The sequence below is a fragment of the Lontra canadensis genome, unplaced genomic scaffold, assembly GCF_010015895.1.
Source record: "Lontra canadensis isolate GAN:19392208 unplaced genomic scaffold, GSC_riverotter_1.0 scaffold3, whole genome shotgun sequence".
In the NCBI taxonomy this organism is placed as follows: Eukaryota; Metazoa; Chordata; class Mammalia; order Carnivora; family Mustelidae; genus Lontra; species Lontra canadensis.
The window spans coordinates 18,496,140-18,513,633 of record NW_022630997.1 but is presented as its reverse complement, the minus strand read 5'-3'; the positions used below and the strand labels follow the sequence as shown (position 1 = coordinate 18,513,633).

The 17,494-nt window shown below is 43.2% G+C and overlaps 1 long non-coding RNA gene across 1 annotated transcript; it reads left to right on the top strand.

Moving 5' to 3' along the window:
- The first annotated feature begins 543 nt into the window (after positions 1 to 543).
- On the top strand, positions 544 to 9,424 carry LOC116879322. Its single transcript, XR_004385004.1, has 3 exons — positions 544 to 623; positions 3,937 to 4,032; positions 8,878 to 9,424. It is a non-coding gene; the product is annotated as an uncharacterized LOC116879322 (long non-coding RNA).
- Positions 9,425 to 17,494: the final 8,070 nt, after the last annotated feature.

Sequence of the window (17,494 nt, the reverse complement as noted above, 5' to 3'; positions counted from 1 at the left end):
TCAGGCCCCGGCCCCACTGTGCCATATTTACTGGTCATGTGAGAAAAATTTATCCAATGAAAAAATGAATGTTACTGCTTTTAGAAATTATATTGTGTTTTTCATCTAGGGAGCTCAGAATATTTTATATTAAATCATACCTGAAAGTTAACCTTGCAACTTCCCTTTGAAGGAGAGCATATTTTAAAAACATTTTAAAATGTATCATGAGTTTGGGGCTCCTGGGTGGCTCAGTGGGTTAAAACCTCTGCCTTCGGCTCAGGTCATGATCTCAGAGTCCTGAGATCGAGTGCCACATCGGGCTCTCTGCTCAGCGGGGAGCCTGCTTCCTCCTCTCTCTGTGCCTGCCTCTCTGCCTACTAGTGATCTCTGTCAAATAAATAAAATAAAATAAAATAAAATAAAATAAAATAACGTATTACGAGTTCATGAATTGTGTTTGAAAAGACCATGGGCGGGCCTTGTTCCTGGTGATGAAGTCACTATATTTGCTTTCTGATGTCACAGAATTTCCATACAACATTTTAAAGTTCTGAGCATAAAGACACCTTGTTGTAGAAATGGAAGGGGCATAAAGACTTACAGAGAACAATTATATAACAAGATCAAAATTATTGAAAGGGGTAAGGAGGTGTGAGCTGCAATCTTCCACGTGACTAACGCACTGGCTCTCCTTTCCAATTGGATCTCTTCTTTCCAATTAGGAATCCTTCTGTACTAGGCTTTGTAGACTTTTTTTTTTTAAACTTTTTTTTTTAAAGATTTTATTTATTTATTTGACAGACAGAGATCACAAGTAGGCAGAGAGGCAGGCAGAGAGAGAGAGAGAGAGAGAGGAGGAAGCAGGCTCCCCACCGAGCAGAGAGCCCGATGTGGGGCTCGATCCCAGGACTCTGGGCAGCCGAAGGCAGAAGCTTTAACCCACTGAGCCACCCAGGTGCCCCTGTAGACTTTTTTTTTAAAGATTTTATTCATTTATTTGACAGAGAGAGAAATCACAAGTAGGCAGAGAGGCAGGCGAGAGAGAGGGAGAAGCAGGCTCCCCGCTGAGCAAAGAGCCTGATGTGGGGCTCGATCCCAGGACCCTGAGATCATAACCTGAGCCGAAAGCAGAGTCTTAAACAACTGAGTCACCCAGGCGCCCCTAGGCTTTGTAGACTTCTTGAGATATTTTTGTTTGTTTTAGTTTTAATCTAATTTAACTTAATCTCATAACATCATACCACTGTTTCTTTTTCATGATTTATTCATTCATATATTCAATTCATTTAATTAATATTTATTGACCATCTACTATCTGCCAGGCATAGCACTGGGTGTTAAGGATAACATGGTGAACAAAAACAGTCCTCATCCTCATGGCTTCTCTAATCTGATGGGTAAGACGGATAACAAGAACACTGCATACATGAAATTATGAACATCACAGCCATGAGAAGGGCAACATACCTTTGTGGAAAAGGCACATGAGAGTATACGAAATGGGAAATGAATCTAGTTGAGGTCACTTCTTTCCCTCTCAGAATGTTTCCTCCAGCATAGATATCATTCCTCTTCTACTTCCCATCTCAGCAGCACCTCTTAGATCCTACAGCTCGCACATATTAATCTTCAATTTATAGAATCCATTTTGACAGCTAATATATTGAAAAGAAAATGACACATTAAAAATAATACCTTTATTACATCATTATTGCTTCTAGCTCTTTTGTTCCAAAAGACAAAAACAAAAAAGGTCATTTTAAAAAATCTAATTTCCATTAGTAAGATGTATTTTTTACTTTGAAGATTGAATTGGTTTCATTAAATGATACATGAACATGCCCCTGTTCAGGGCATGGAATTCTAGGATGAGGGTTTCCTGGCTTAGCTGATGCAGAAGACAGGTTTCTTTGCCCTCCATCCTTCCCCACCCTGTATTCCCTCTCCCTTCGCTGGTCAGTCTGATGACACCCTATGTTTGTTGCTGGATTGGGTTCCCCATTGTACCTACATGTTTACCTACATGTTTACCTACATGTTTACCTACATGTTTATTAATCAGAGTGTGGTCCTCGGACAGCTGTGTGGACTGGTGGCATCCGTGTCATATAGGTGCTTGTTAGAACTGCAAAATCTCTGTCCCCACCCCAGACCTACTAAGGCAGGATCTGCATATAGAAAATATCCCCAGATTTTTTTCTAAGCACATTAAAATTGAGAAGCATCATTTTATCCCTATTAGTTTCCAAGAATGTAAAATGGACAAGGTCATTCCTGCCCAGCCTACCTTGTTCACAGCTTTGAATTAAAGAGGCTCTGAGATTTCAAAAAACAAAACAAAAGACACTTTCAAGAGATAAAAATGCTATGTAACTATTAAACATCAAATTTAACACTATTTATTTTCACCTAGACAACTTGATTTATTAAACCTGTTTTCAGAGGAAACAAAGATTACTCCTGACCATTGGATGGACTCTGTTCCTGTAAAAATTGGTTGCACTATCTTAAAATACCCCAGCGTTCTGTTCTATTTTGTGTAATGTATAGATCAATGATCCTTGCTGCACATGAGAATTTTCAGATTTTTTTCCTGAAAATCCAAAGCCTGAGCCCTACTCTCAAAGATTATCTGATTCAGTGGGTCTGTGGTACAGCTTGGACAGATATACTTTTTTAAGGTTCCCCTGGTAAATCCAAGGTACTGCTAGGGTTCAGAATCCTTGACAGAAATAATAAGAGATGAAGAGAGTTAGACCTATGGTGTAATAAAAATAGAAGTAGCAACTGCAATTGTTTTTAGGAATTCATTCTATAAGAATATGTGTGCAAAGATGTATGTGCACAGAGCCTTGTTGCAGCATTATTTATTTTTTTTTTTAAGATTTCATTTATTTATTTGACAGACAGAGATCACAAGTAGTCAGAGAGGCAGGCAGAGAGAGAGGGGGGAAGCAGGTTCCCTTCTGAGCAGAGAGCCCGATGCGGGGGCTTGATCCCAGGACCCTGGGATCATGACCTGAACTGAAGGCAGAGGCTTTAACCCACTGAGCCACCCAGGCACCCCTGCAGCATTATTTGTAAGAACAAATGTATGGAAAATGATTTTAATGTCCATCAATTAGCAAATGATCACATAAGCAGGACGCATCTGTATAATACAATAATACAATACTGTGCTAATGTTAAAGTGAATGAGGAAGACATATCTCCTGCCATGAGAATATCTCCAAGATACATATTATGAAAATTTTAAAAGTTACCTGACAATATGTGATAAATGATCTCATTCATGGGAAAAAACAAGTGTGCATATATACATACATGGATATGTCACTGTTTAGTAAGATCACTGAAGGATACTTACCCATCTGCCAACAGTGGTTACCTCTTGGAATAAGAATGGGTGGTTAGGGGAGTTTTCATTCTGTAAACTTCTAAATATTTTACAAGAATGTATCCATGTGCTCCTTGTGTAAGTACTCAAAATACATTCCAGGGCTGCTGGCTGTCATACCATCTGTAATCCTGGATAATAGACTATTTAAACTAATTATTATTTTAATATCATAATCTTGAATATAATTGTATAATAAATAGTGCAGTGGCTGACAAAAAGAAAACAGATCTATAATACCCACACAACACAAACATGGCTGGGACATCGAGCATTTCTAGTATTCGACCTGTCACTTCTCAACTCTGAGACGACTGGAATTATGTTGTTCGGACCCCTCAAGATCCCATCCCATCCGATGTCCTACTTGACACTGACTCTGAGGACCGCTCTAGTTCCTTGAGTTAAGAACCCCTCCAGCCAAGCAGATCCCACTTCTAGAAGGATCTCTATATTCACACTCTGTAACTTCTGCCTTGTCCAGCCCTAGAAATCATGAAGGACAGAAGGCCGCCTACAGCTCAGCCTTGCTGAGAGCCAGGCCTCCTCCATTTTAGGTCATAGGGAAGAGCGGGCAGTAGTAGGAGGGCTGTGCGTCCTGTCTCGGGAAAGAGTCTCCAAGCCGGCTGGGACAGCTCTTCCTCTTTGAAATGGTGAGTAATCCCTGGAAGTGTGTAATGAGAGAAATTGCTTACGAATCTGCCTCTCTCGGCCCCAGGCCACTTCTTGCTCTCTGAGAGAAACAGAAGGATTTTACACTAATAGCATTGGGATAAAGTCGGCGCGGAGGCCACCTGACAAAGAGCAAGCTTCCAGCCCGGAGTGGGGCCCTGCTGACAGCTCCTTAGAAACTGTCTCTCTCCCAAGCCCCCTTTCATTACTTCAAGTTCCAGAATCTGACAGAGTTTGATGGGGAAAACAAGACAAGAACATCCCCTGCGGCAACCAAGTCCCCACTGATCTCTCTGTGTCTGACAGACAAGGAGAGTCCATGTCACCTACAAAACGTCTCCCTCACCTGAGCCGAGTGTGCCCTAACGGGCCCTGTGGGAAGGATCCCAGCAAGACCCTCCTACCCCAACTTAGACTTCTCTGGAAAGAAAATCATTGTAACCAGAAAGTTCCTGGAATCCAAATGCCCCCTCTAGTCCCCAGAAAAGTACGTAACATCTCAGGACTCCAAGGTAGTTACGCTTTGATTTACAAAAGTCTTTTCCGGGTTATACCCTCCCCGTGGTCTTTGAGAGCTGGGGACCGTCTGAGATCTGAGAAGTCAGTCTGCAATTCCGAGCAGAGTGTCTGGAACTCCAGCCTTGCCAAATTACCAGAAGGGGGTGGTGTGAAGAAACCAAACGCCACTGTGCTCCAGACTGCGATGAGAAAACACGCTGGGGGCTCTCCGACAGTAAACCCACCTCAGAAACATCTCTGAAGTTCGTTTAAAATGCAGATCCTGACTCAAAAGGTGGGGGGTGGATCCAAGGAATCTGCATTTTACAAACTCTCTAGGGGAGTCTGGATGAAGGTGATCCCGGGACCCCACTTTGAGAAACACTGCTGCTATTGTGCCAGCACCTCCAGCCAGGGCTCGTAATGGCATACCTCTTGGCCAACAAGGCTGGAGCTGAGTGTCAGCAGCTCTTTCCATTGGAAGTGGAGCCAGCTGTCTCTAGGCTTCTCCTGCAGGTACCTAGAGTCCCCAGAGGCCACTCCCAGCAGAGAAGCATTTCCAAGACCCATCATTCAGAGCCTCCAGTAGAAGGCAACAATCAACAAAGAGCTGCTGAGCCCCCCACTGCCACATGGTCCTAGTGGCTGATTTGAACCAACTGATTTTTATTAGATCACAGGTTTTTGAACTCCACTGTGCATCGGAATGACACAGGGCAGCTTGGTTAAAGCCCACGGACCCAGGCCCCATCCCAGAACCACCCTCAGGATGGAGCTGGTTGAAGTGGTAGTTTAACAAGCTACCAAGTGATGTAGATTTACTGCAGAGCTTTCTTTTCATCTCTAAGAAAAGCATCATAAAATTCTAGCCATGGCACTGCAAAAATTGAAATCTAAAACATTAATTTTTAAAAAGATTTGTTATTTTTAAAAATATTTTATTTATTTATTTATTTATTTGACAGAGAGAGAAATAACAAGAGAGGGAACACAAGCGAGGAGAGTGGGAGAGGGAGAAGCAGGCTTTCCATCCAACAGGGAGACCGATGCGGGGCTCGATGCATGGCTCGATCCCAGGACCTTGGGACCATGACCCGAGCAGATGCTTAACGACTGAGCCACCCAGGCGTACCTATTTACTTATTTTAGACAGGGGGTGAAGGGGCAGAGGGAGAGAGAGAATCCCAAAGCAGACTCCTTGCTGAGTGCAGAGCCCAGTCAATGCAGGGCTCTGTCCTAGGATCTTGAAATGGTGACCTGAACCAAAACCAAGAATTGGCCGCTCAACCAACTAAGCTCCACTCAGGTGCCCAGAAATCTAAAACATTATTAACACTGAAAACAATTGGTTCTCCTTCTATGCTCTTTTAATGTCCCTAATAATTTTCTACCCAAGTATTCAAATACTTTCTTAGAGGAAAATAGCTACTAGACTATCTGACTTGCTAAGTACCAATATGCTGTGGTTTAAAAAAATCTATACTCAAAAATCCAAACTCAAAAAATCTAAAAGATTATTTTTATCATGACAAAAATATAGTGATAAAAACTAATATTTATTCATTTCTTACTACATGCCAGGTACTCTTCTAAGCATTTTTTAAATGTGAAAATAATGGGGCACCTGGCTGCCTCAGTCAGAAGAGCATGGGAGTCTTGATCTCAAAGTCATGAGTTCCAGTCCCACACTGGGTGTAGAGATTACTTAAATGAGTAAATAAAAGCTGAAATGTTAAAACAACTAGCATTTATTAACCATTTGCTTTGCAATGAAAAAGATTATTTCATTTGTCTATCATTTCACTTAAGCATTTTAGATGGAGTAACAGAAAAGGACACTGAGGCACAAGCAAGTTAATTTACTTGTCAGACATTGCACAGCTGTGAAGCAGTAAGGCTGTATTCGAATCCAGAGACCAATTCTTAACCATTTTATCACCTTGCTCATATTAATCATAATAGTGTTTTGGTCAACATATCTATCATAAGGCTAGTAAGTGCCAGTATTGGGGGTTATGCTCTAAGTACACGGTGACAAACAAGATGAATACGGCTCTTGCTTTCACAGTGTCCATGATCTGCTGAACAATCCAAATGGGTAAACAAGTTATTCATTGTGGTGTGAGGAGCGCAGTACCAGGAAATCACAGGTCAGGGGATAAGACACACAGCCTAGTCCTGGAGGAGTAAGGAGTAAGGAAGTTTTCTCAGGAAAAGCAAGGCATGACTGAAAATCTAGAGGATGAGTATGAATTGGCCAAGAAAAGAGAAGGTGAAGGGAGAGTCAGGGCTGAAGAGAGCGGTTGCGATAGGCCTGGTGTTGAGTCCATGATGCAGTGCGTCAAGGATATGAAAATGATTGGTATGATGGGAGCAGGGAGGGATGAGGGCACTATGTGAACAGTGAAATTGGAGAGACCAATCTGAACCAGATTTTGAAGTGTTAAAGGATGTCAGTGTGGGGAAAATAGGGATCCATTTAAAGGTGTCCGTAGGAGCATGGAGCTGAGGGGAGTGATTTGGCCTCAACCGTTGACTTGTGAATCACAGGGAGATCATAACACCCAGGGAAGGGAGAAGCCAAAGACCTTGGGGTCACCAGCCTTCTGGGCTGGAAAGAGGAGGAGCCCCCAGAAGAGATTCATGGTGTGTAAGAGGAAAACAATGAGATGTGACTCAATTTCCCCAAGATCACAAAGCTAGTAAGTGGCAAACTCAGAATTCAAAATGTCTCTATCTTTCCAAAGCCACAGTCTTGACCGTTCTCTCTCTTAAATATTGTTTTACTTTTTTACCTAAAATTATGGTTGATATAAAAATTTTTATTTATACATATTTTTCCAGTAGCCCATTTCTACCAAACAAAGCTAAAAACAAACAAACAAATAAACAAAAACTTGTCAAGAAATTGGTTTCCTGGATCCTTGAATTAAGGAAGCAAACTCATGAAACAGGCTTCTCACTGCCTCCTCATCTCTCTCCTGGTGTGCCCCACCGTACCTTTGGCTTGGATATCCCTTTGTTCTACTTAAGAATGTCTCCTAGGGCATAGCCATGTATAGCCCATGGGCAAAGGCTTAGGATTTCTCTTCAGAGGTCTGCCTGTGTGGCACCAACGCACTTGTACAAATCCAGGAAACACTCAGGCATCCGGAATTCTCCAAGGCACAAACCAAACATTAGTAATAATCTTGTTCCCGACCACATGTGTGTCTTCTCCAAAAGATTAATGAAAACTCTGGCTGCTTTAGTTAACTGTTTATTATTTTATTAAAGCAATATATATATATATATATATATATATATATATATAAAATTAAGTGCAGAATATATAACAGTTCAGAAGTTATAGAGTGAAAATAAATTCTCACATTCTCCTGCCTGCCTGTCTCTTCCACTCCATTGCCTATAATCCCATTCCCAGAAATACCACTGTTAACAATTCAATATATATCTCTATGTGCATTCTTCTACACATATACAGAGTTCTTAAGTGAAAAGGATCACATTATCTCTCTGTAGACCCCCCACACACACGTGAAGGTGCCGTTCTTTCTTTAACCAGTTCTCCACTGATGGCCATTTGTATTTTTTTTTGATTTTTTGGCCTGCTCTTACTCTACAGAGCCTGAGGGCCCCTAAAAGAATGTTGTTTGGCCTCAACTTTGGACTGATCATTTTTCTGAATTTGCCATTGTTTGTCCTTACATTTCCTCCCTTTTTGAGCTTGGTGGATGCTTCTCTCCTGCTGTTCCTTCTAATCAGACACCTACTCAGTGTTAGTTATGTTTGCTGCTTTAAAGATCTCCTTACGGAGTCTAGGACTCTGGAGGAGGTAGGTTCAGCAAATAAACAAACTATTGTCCTAACTTTACATTCTTATTCTAGAGGATTTTGGAGACACCGAAAGAGTTCTCTTGTTATCTGGGAATCAGCTTAAAAATCTCCTTAGGTTTGAACTGCGCTTTTCATTTCCTTTCAAAGAGCACCCCAGACAGAGTTGGACTGACTGTATTTAAAGTGAAGGCATAGCCGACAACTTCCAAGAGCTTTACGTCTTCTACAGTGTGTTGGGAAGCAAAATTAACTGAGGAAACAATTAGAGTGCAGCTGAGTGTTAATTATGTAATTATGTGTAAGGAGTGCCTGGGTGACAGAGTTCAGGGAAGACAGAGCTGGCAGAGTTCTCTGCCTTCAAGGGGAAAGCTCTTGAGCTGGGATAGGAGGCAGGAGATGACATTCAGAGAAGTCTAGGCAGAAGGTGGAAGGCTTTTCAAGTACCTGGTAACAGTTCATACTTTTTTTTTAAAATCTGACCTTTTTTTTAGTTTTTGTTTAGGATTTGCCAACCCACGTGAGAACCTTAGCTTGACAAGGTCAAGGACCATGCCTTGCTCACTCCTGGATCCCTGGTTCCTGCAACAGTGCCTGACACATGGTGGAAGGCCCATGGGTACAAGAACTGACGAATGAATGAGCACATGACCCTGGGGTGTGTGAGGAACTGTGGGAAGAACGGCCTATCTGGGAAGAAGTGTGTGTCCTTGAGGAGTAGGGGACTCTCCAACAGACCAGCAGATGGGGCACCTAAGTAGGCCTGCATGGGATTCAAACCACGGGGCAGGCGAACCTAGCTGAACAGGGTATGGGCACCACTGAAAACTGCCAAGGACGACCCTGTATAGAGTGCAACAGGGGACTTGAATCTGAAATTAAACTAAAGCACAAACTAAACAAAATTGTTCTGCACTGTGCTTGGTCAGCCAACAGCTATGCTTAAAAAAGAAAAAAGATCTGCTCAGTTCTTGTTAAGAACACAGTAAAATGTTAATGGGATCACAAGACTTATGACTACCTACAACGATCACCTTCACCTTTAAGCAGATAGGTTCGTCGCCTCATATTGAACCAGTTATCGACTAAAAACCATCTTGCTGTTGTCGTTCACCCATAAGCTGTTGTTTTGTAGATCTTTTCTGTCTCATACTTGCACCATTGATTATTGGACCTAAATGCAGTGCCTCACATTCGTGGTACATCCTATCTTATTGATTTTAGACTATCTTTCACCTTATGGAATTCATTTTAAACCTTGATCCTATCATCAATCACAGTATTCCTCTTAGCTGGGTGTAATCCATATGTGTGATCTGCAATCCCCCAAGGTCTGGGATGCCTGGAGGTAATTTCAAGAGCTCTAAGGGGCGGGCAGTGTCTACCAGCGGACACACCACCAGCCAAGTATAAGAAAGAAAGAAAGATGTGCGGCCCTATGACTGCAGATACGGGACACAAAACGGTGGGGGGCGAGCGTGGGCCTGGGAGGGAGTAACTGCTAGACCTCCCTCCAGGTTAGAGCAAACCGAGTCAGACTCTCCAGTGGACGCAACCCACAAAGGGTTTCTTCTAGAAAGAAGCATTTTAGAAGTAAAAGTGTGTGTGTTGAGGGGAGCTTGATCTGTTTTGAGGCAGGCAGGGAGGGGAAGGGGCATTTTGGTCCCTTTGGAAGCCAAATTGGGGCGGGGGGGGGGTGGTGAGAAAAGGATGAGCTCCTCCCTCCCTGCTGGGCAGATGTCAGCTTCACTTAGAATCTGGGGCTGCTTTGACTATCCTTCCCTTCCGGCTCTGGGCAAGAGATCCCGCTTTGTGTGTAGGATGTTTCTCCCCACTTAGTCACCCTGCAGGTTTTTCGCTGGAACTCTGCATCCCCGAGGTCTCCTACGCGCCTCTCCCGCACTCCGCCTCTGCTGTAGGATCAGTTCCGACTGGCTTCCCTCTCCAGTTATGGGTACACGTTCCATCTGCTCCCTGCTCGCACACCCTCCCGCCGCACCACTGCCCACTCCCCTGCCTCCCCCGCCCCACCCCCTCCACGAACGCTAACGCCTTCAGCAGCTCAGGAGCACAGATGTTTTCACCCTGCCGCGGCAGCACACGGGTATTTTCCCAGTGTCTCTGTGTGTCTGCTCCAGGCACCGTCTCTCTGGGGAGGGAGAGAGTAAATGTTTTCATTCCAAACCCTCAGGGTCAGGTCTTGTTTGTCTAAACTGTGTTTGTTGCTGTAATTATCAGATTAGCTGATCTCTGGCAGCAAGTTGGGGGTCGAGGGGGGGCGGAGGAGGGGGGGAGCATTAACCCTTTGTGGGTTGGTTGCTGTGCTCGGTCATGGGAATCCCTTTGGGGGGCAGCAGTCATTTCTCTTCTAACCTGAACGATTTGGCTAGAATTCTTTTTTGCCAGCCCTAAGAGGCCTCAGGAAGTCTCTGAGTTAGTCCAACCATCCAGTGGGCTCCACTGCTGGGATCCAAAATGCATTTAGCAGAGACGCGGGGTTGAAAGGCCATCTCTCCCGGGATCTGCTGGGAAAAGAAAAAAAGGGAGCTTAAGGAGGATCCGGATAAGTAACTCAACAAAGGGTATGGGTGTCTCTCAGGCGGAATAAGGAAACCAGGAGTATACGAGGGATGGCTTCAGCTTGTCCACCCACCCCATCCCCCCTAGCATAAATGCAATGAGACTACCGGGCCCCATTTAGGTTTGTTTTGGGATTCTCTGTTGTTATATTTAAAAAAAATAAGACAACAACTCAGCAGTCTCGCTGGTTAAGCCATTCCCAAGCCTTTGTCATCAGACTCAAATGGCTGGTCATGTCAAGGCTTTCTCATCTGCCCTGGTCTCCCACACTCAGCACCACCGAACTCTCTGGTCTCCAAAGATGCCATAGACACAGAGATTGCTCTCTCCTCTCAACACCAAGAGGAACAACTCTTTTGCATTTTTAAAAAATATTTTATTTATTTATTTGAAAGAGATCACAAGTAGGCAGAGAGGCAGGCAGAGAGAGAGGAGGAAACAGGCTCCCACAGCAGAAAGCCCGATGTGGGGATCGATCCCAGGACCCTGGGATCATGACCTGAGCCAAAGGCAGAGGCCTTAACCCACTGAGCCACCCAGGCGCCCCTCTTTTGCATTTTTATTATCTATTTTACAAATGAATAAATCTCCCCAAAAGTAGTGAATGCTCTTTGAGGACAAGAACCCTGCATGTTGGTCACCTGGTTGAGGATCTAAACGCATCAGTAACAAGTGCTTAGTCAATTCCTGTTGATGGCATTTTTCTAAATGTTCTTTCCACTTCTCACCTCTGTTCCTTTCTGCTTTGTGTTTGATTTATTTTGTTAGTTTGATTGTTTACGAGTCACTTATTCCTAGAGTGGTCTTCCAATTTTTGTTCATCAACTTAGTTCCTCTTCATTCCAAGTATACACACACACACACACACACACACACACACACACACACACAGAGGGATAGAAGGAAACTAACATTTACTGAGCGTCTATATACTCGGCACTATGCAAACTTATGCTACGTGCTTTCCAAATATCTTGTTTGAAACTCACATTGGTTTGTGAGAGAAGTGCTATTACATGGAAGGAGAGTTAAGTCATATGCATGAGCTTCCACAGTTATAAGTGGTATGATGAAGATTCAGGCCCTGATGAGTGTGACCCTAAAATCCATACAAACCCCATCTTTCTAGTTAGGAAGTGGAGAAAAGTGCAGAAAATTTAGGAAAACACACTTTTGCCCAAAACCTAATTAAAAATCAACCAATCTCTCTTCAGTATTTTTTTCCCAACAAATACAACTATAATTATATCTATATTAAAAAATAAAAGAAACTCAAACCCAATAAACATTTTGAGCAATAATTCTGTACAATCAAATAGTTTGGGAATAGCCTTAGCATTAGTGATAAGTTGAATTTGGTTCATCTGTCCCTGTCCATACTGTTTATAAAGCTGTCATTATTTGAAGGCAAATATAATTTTAAAATGTTCTATGTGTCCACACGCTGATGCACCAAACTCATTTTAAAAAAAGAAAGAAAGAGCGAGCAGCTGCTAGCATAGAATATTCCTGTGTCCTGAGAGCACAAAATCTTTCCTCTCTATGAATGCTGCCAGACCTCGTTCCAAATGTGGATTGGGACATAGGCAGAGGCTCTTGGGAAGAAGTGTTCACAACCAGAACCGGACAGGAGTTTCCATATTGTGCTCCTGGGCTGTCCCAGAAGCAAAATTCAGATGGATTTCCATAGAAACAGTCAGGGATCCCGCTTACTTTTCCCCTGCCAGAGAGGTGTCCCGTTCAACATGCAGCCAGCTAAGACACTATCCATCTCCTTTTCTACCCAAAGGTCTCCTCTCCTCTCTCACTGCTTCTTATATCCTTCACCACAAGCCATCCAAGAGAAAAGATCCAGCAGATCTTGAATAGTTCAAGTGAGCTGTGTTTGTCAGTTGTTCTGGTAAACGCCAATGGCAGTGAGGTTGAAATGATTATTTTGTTTCCCAGCCAGAAATCTCACTCTTCCTTGGGGAGAAACTCACTTGGCTACATTAAAAAACTTTTAAAGTAGACTGGGAAATGAAAGGAGAGATGATACAGAGCTGAAAGGGAATTCAAAGAGGTGTATATTGTAAAAGATAAGAAGGCAGGAAAAATAGAAAGGTGATTTGAGCACCTTATGGCAGAGTCCTCACCATATGGAAAGCAAAATGAGGCAGTGTTTTAACAAAAGAATCTCAGGTTCATAAAATACCTTACTTGATCCTGGATCTGAATGGTGAGCTTGTTGTTATTAAGAACTTTAAGATCCCTTTCTGCCACTAATAGCTGTGTGACCTACAGTAAAACACTTACCCTCTCTGGGATGTACCTGCAAAGTTGGGGCTTGGAGCAGATGACATTGAGATGCCTTCTCTCGTTGATGTGCCATGACATTCTAGACCCTTTTAGGAAAGCAAAGAGGAGAAGTTATTTAGAGAAATCAAATTTTCTTGATTTCATGTATACAAAATGCTTAGAATAATGCCTGGCACGTATCAAGTGTATAGAAGTGTTAGCTGTTACTACTATGCCTGATGATGAGGCCGATGAGAATGAATCCAGGTGCTACAAACACATTTTTATCTCCCCCATCTGTAAATTTCAAAAAGACAAACAACCCAGTACTCTGATAACTTTAAAGCCCTTTCTCTTGCAAAGAACTGATTGGAGGGGAATGACCTGTGGCTACTGAGAATGAAGACTAATTGTCACTCATGGAGGGATAGTTTGCTAAGCAAACCACCACCATGACCAAACATGAGAATGTTTTCTTTGAAAATTCAGCTTTCTTACTTGGCCCTCAAAGGGACCCAGGCTGCCTTGGAAAATAGTGAGTGTCCCCTTCCCTGGATTCAGGGATGCAGAAATCAGGTGACGCAGTGAACTACACTGACTTTGAAGAAGCTCTCTGCCAAAGCCTCCATAATTCCAAAGCAAAGTCAACCAAGAATTACAAAGTGTCACAACGCTTGTGGGCTGTAGAGTAGCTGAGACTGGGTTTCAACCAGAATACCTCGTCCCATACGAGGACAATATCAATGGCATAGCACCGGCCTGGCATGTCTCACATTTTAAACGGTGAAGCTGTGTCTTCTAAACCTTGAGTTGAAATGTGATTCGTGGAACACGGTACCAAGCAAAACTGTAGTTCATTCTTTCTTGTCAATGCTGAAACTGAAAATTGAAAGCACTAAGGGAATAACAGAGCCACACAGTAAGAGAAGAGACAAACCCAGAGTTCTGGATTTTTCCTAGCTCTTTCTCTCTATGAAGAGATGGACTTGTCTTGGGCTGAAGTTGAGTGGAAACTCATCTGTGGTGTTAGAGCAAGATGAGTAGTGTGTAAGACAGAAAAGTAAATAAATAACCAGAACAGAAGGGCAAAAGGGCAGGAGATAGAGAGTTGGAGAGTCAAAGGGAGAGAAAATAAGGAAGTGAAGGGACATTAAAAAAACAAAAGTCTGTGCTCGGAATAAAGGAGATGTAGAGAGACATTTCATAAGGAAGAGGGTTGCAAAGAAAGATGGTAAGATGCGTCAGGTACTAAGAAATCTAAGCAGGATAGAGTGATTAGGGTAAAAAGAAATAAAGAAGTCTGTTATAATTTAACCAAGGTTATCTAGTGAGAGTATCCAGAGGAGACGATCACTGTCTGTGCGAAAGAAATTCTTAGCCAGAAACCTCAGGATCGGGAGAAGAGATGGCCTGTCTGCTGTCAAGGACCTCAGCCTGTGCAACACAACACTGTCCGCTGTCAGCCCGGTAAGAAGGCAAAGCTTCTGAGGAGCCACCTAAGAGCCTTAACCCCGCCTGTCTCTGGAAGGCTCCCTTCCTCCCTCCTTTCACCTCTCTCCTGTTCCCTTATTCTTTTTTTTTTTTTTAAAGATTTTATTATTTATTTGTTTGACAGATGGAGATCACAAGCAGGCAGAGAGGCAGGCAGAGAGAGAGATGGGGAAGCAGGCTCCCCGGTGAGCAGAGAGCCCAATGTGGGGCTCGATCCCAGGACCCTGGGATCATGACCTGAGCTGAAGGTAGAGCTTTAACCCACCGAGCCACCCAGGCGCTCTCCTGTTCCCTTCTTGACATCAGTTACCATCCTCACTGACTCAGGGGTGGGGGTGGGGGTTGGTCAGGAGAACCTTTAATGCCTTTCAACCCTCGGAGTCAAAAATTCTCCATTTTTTGCTTTCATATTTCTTTCTTCTTTCTATTGATGCTGTTGCCTTTGTTGGGCTCTGGGGTTCAGGGAATAAGTGAGGAGAAGCCTGGGGGCAGGGACAACTCACATGACCGCTTAACTGTACAGCTATTGCTCAGCTATCACTTTTCTTCTGGCAGAAAAAAGCTGAAAGAGTGGATTCCAGAAAGATTGCTTGTTATCAGTTATTAGACACCCCTAGAAGCAGAAGCCATTTTTCCAAACAGGTAATTTATTTTATTAACAACAATAACAGTGAAGAACTAAGTAACTTAATGAGTACTTAACAATAAAACTATAGAACCTGCCCTTGAGGGGCTCCCAACCCAGAAGTGGTAGCCCTAAGTCTTGACAGTTCCATAGTGCTCATCACTGCCCGGTCTGGAGCACCAAGGTGCTGAGTGTGGTGCTGAGCTGGTGACAGTCATCACGGTATTTCATCTTCAGGACAACCCAGTGAGGCAGGTGCTGTTGTCATCCCCACTTTATGCATGAGGAAGTGGAAGCCTGAAGATTAAATGATTCACCATGATCGCTCAACCTGTGACAGACTGGGATTCGAACCGTGCTTGGAGGCACTTTACCAGACCGCATTCAAGAGTCCCCTTTCTGCATCCACCAAGATCCTTTGAGTGACTCAAGATTGACTGCAGGAAGAGTGAGGTCCCCAGATGTATCTCACTCCTATTTCAACACTCATTTCGAGGATTCACGCTTGAGAGCCACTCCCATGAGCCCTTTCTCACTGTGTCACTTGTGATCCAACCTGCTTTAACCTGTCTGTGTTTTTACCTGTCTGAACCCGCAGATGCCCACACTGAGGGATCCTTGGCCCAGGTTCCTCCCTCTCGTCCCCCCCTCCACCAATCTATCCACAACCCCAACTACGTCAAGCCTTCCTGGCAAGGGTGATATTACCCTCAACTAACTGCACATACCTCTGACCTTTGGGGCTCCTACTGGTTGCCTGTCCTCTTCATAAATTAAATTAATGACTCAAGGAACATAAACCTCCTTCAAGACATGAAGGTCTGTTCTTGAGAATCTTGTCCTCCAATCCAAGGCATGGTGTCTTCTTTAAAAGTACTTTCTGGGGGTGCCTGGGTGGCTTAGTGGGTTAAGCCTCTGCCTTTGGCTCAGGTCATGATCTCAGGGTCCTGGGATTGAGTCCTGCATCAGGCTCTCTGCTCAGTGGGAGCCTGCTTCCTCCTCTCTCTCTGCCTGCCTCTCTGCCTACTAGTGATCTCTCTCTATCAAATACATAAATAAATAAAATATCTAAAAAAAAAAAAAAGACAAAGAAAGAAGCAAGTACTTTCTGCCCATAGTAACAGTCCAATAAAAACCTTCGCCAACCATAAGAGACTCAATCTCACAAAACAGGCTGAGGGTTGCTGGGGCTCGGGGCTCGGGAGAGGGTGGTGGGGTTATGGACATTGGGGAGGGTATATGCTATGGTGAATGCTGTGAAGTGTATAAACCTGGTGATTCACAGACCTGTACCCCTGGGGATAAAAATACATCATATGTTTATTAAAAATTTTTAAAACTAATTTTAAAAAAGTAAATTAAAAAAACAAAAAACAAAAAACCTTCGCCTCGGCTCTCTGCTCATTTCAAATTTGAAATCACTAGCTTTGAGAGATCACCCACAAAGCATTCATGTAACCAGGATTTGGGGATAGAAGAGGACAGAAATGTTTTCATATAACAACTATTAATACAGTGATTACAAGTCACATTATTAGTTTTATGTCCTCTAATAATACTTTCTTAGCCCAGTTTGAGGATTACAATTGTCTGAAAACAAGAATGTAATATTAAATATTATAATTCAGACTTTCATTTTTTAAGATCAACTTTCCCATTCCTCCAACCCTCCCACCCTGCCTTCCCCACTTCCTCCAGGCATCCAAAATGGTACAACCTATAATCACGGGGCCTGGTATCCTATAAATACTCAGTAAATATTAACCAACTGCTGTCTAAATGAATTAAACTATTAGCTGCTGGTATAAATGCTTTTCCTGTCTCTCAAATTCAAATCATTTCCTCTCCTTTCACTAACGTGGGCATTCATGCATTCAGTTCAAACACTTGTTTATTTAACACTATCATGGCCTCCATGAATGTGCTGCTTCATCACAGTGCAAGACAAGATGAGAACAAATACGCATATGAGGGCCACCGTGATGGGGAAATGGAAAGAAGGGGGCCCCTGACCACCGCAGACCTGCGTTTAAAGGCTGCCTCATTGGTGTAATTGGGGCACTGACACCTAGAGCACAAGGTCACGGATAACAGTGACCATTTGGGGATGTTACTGAGTGTCATGTGCATTTACCTCG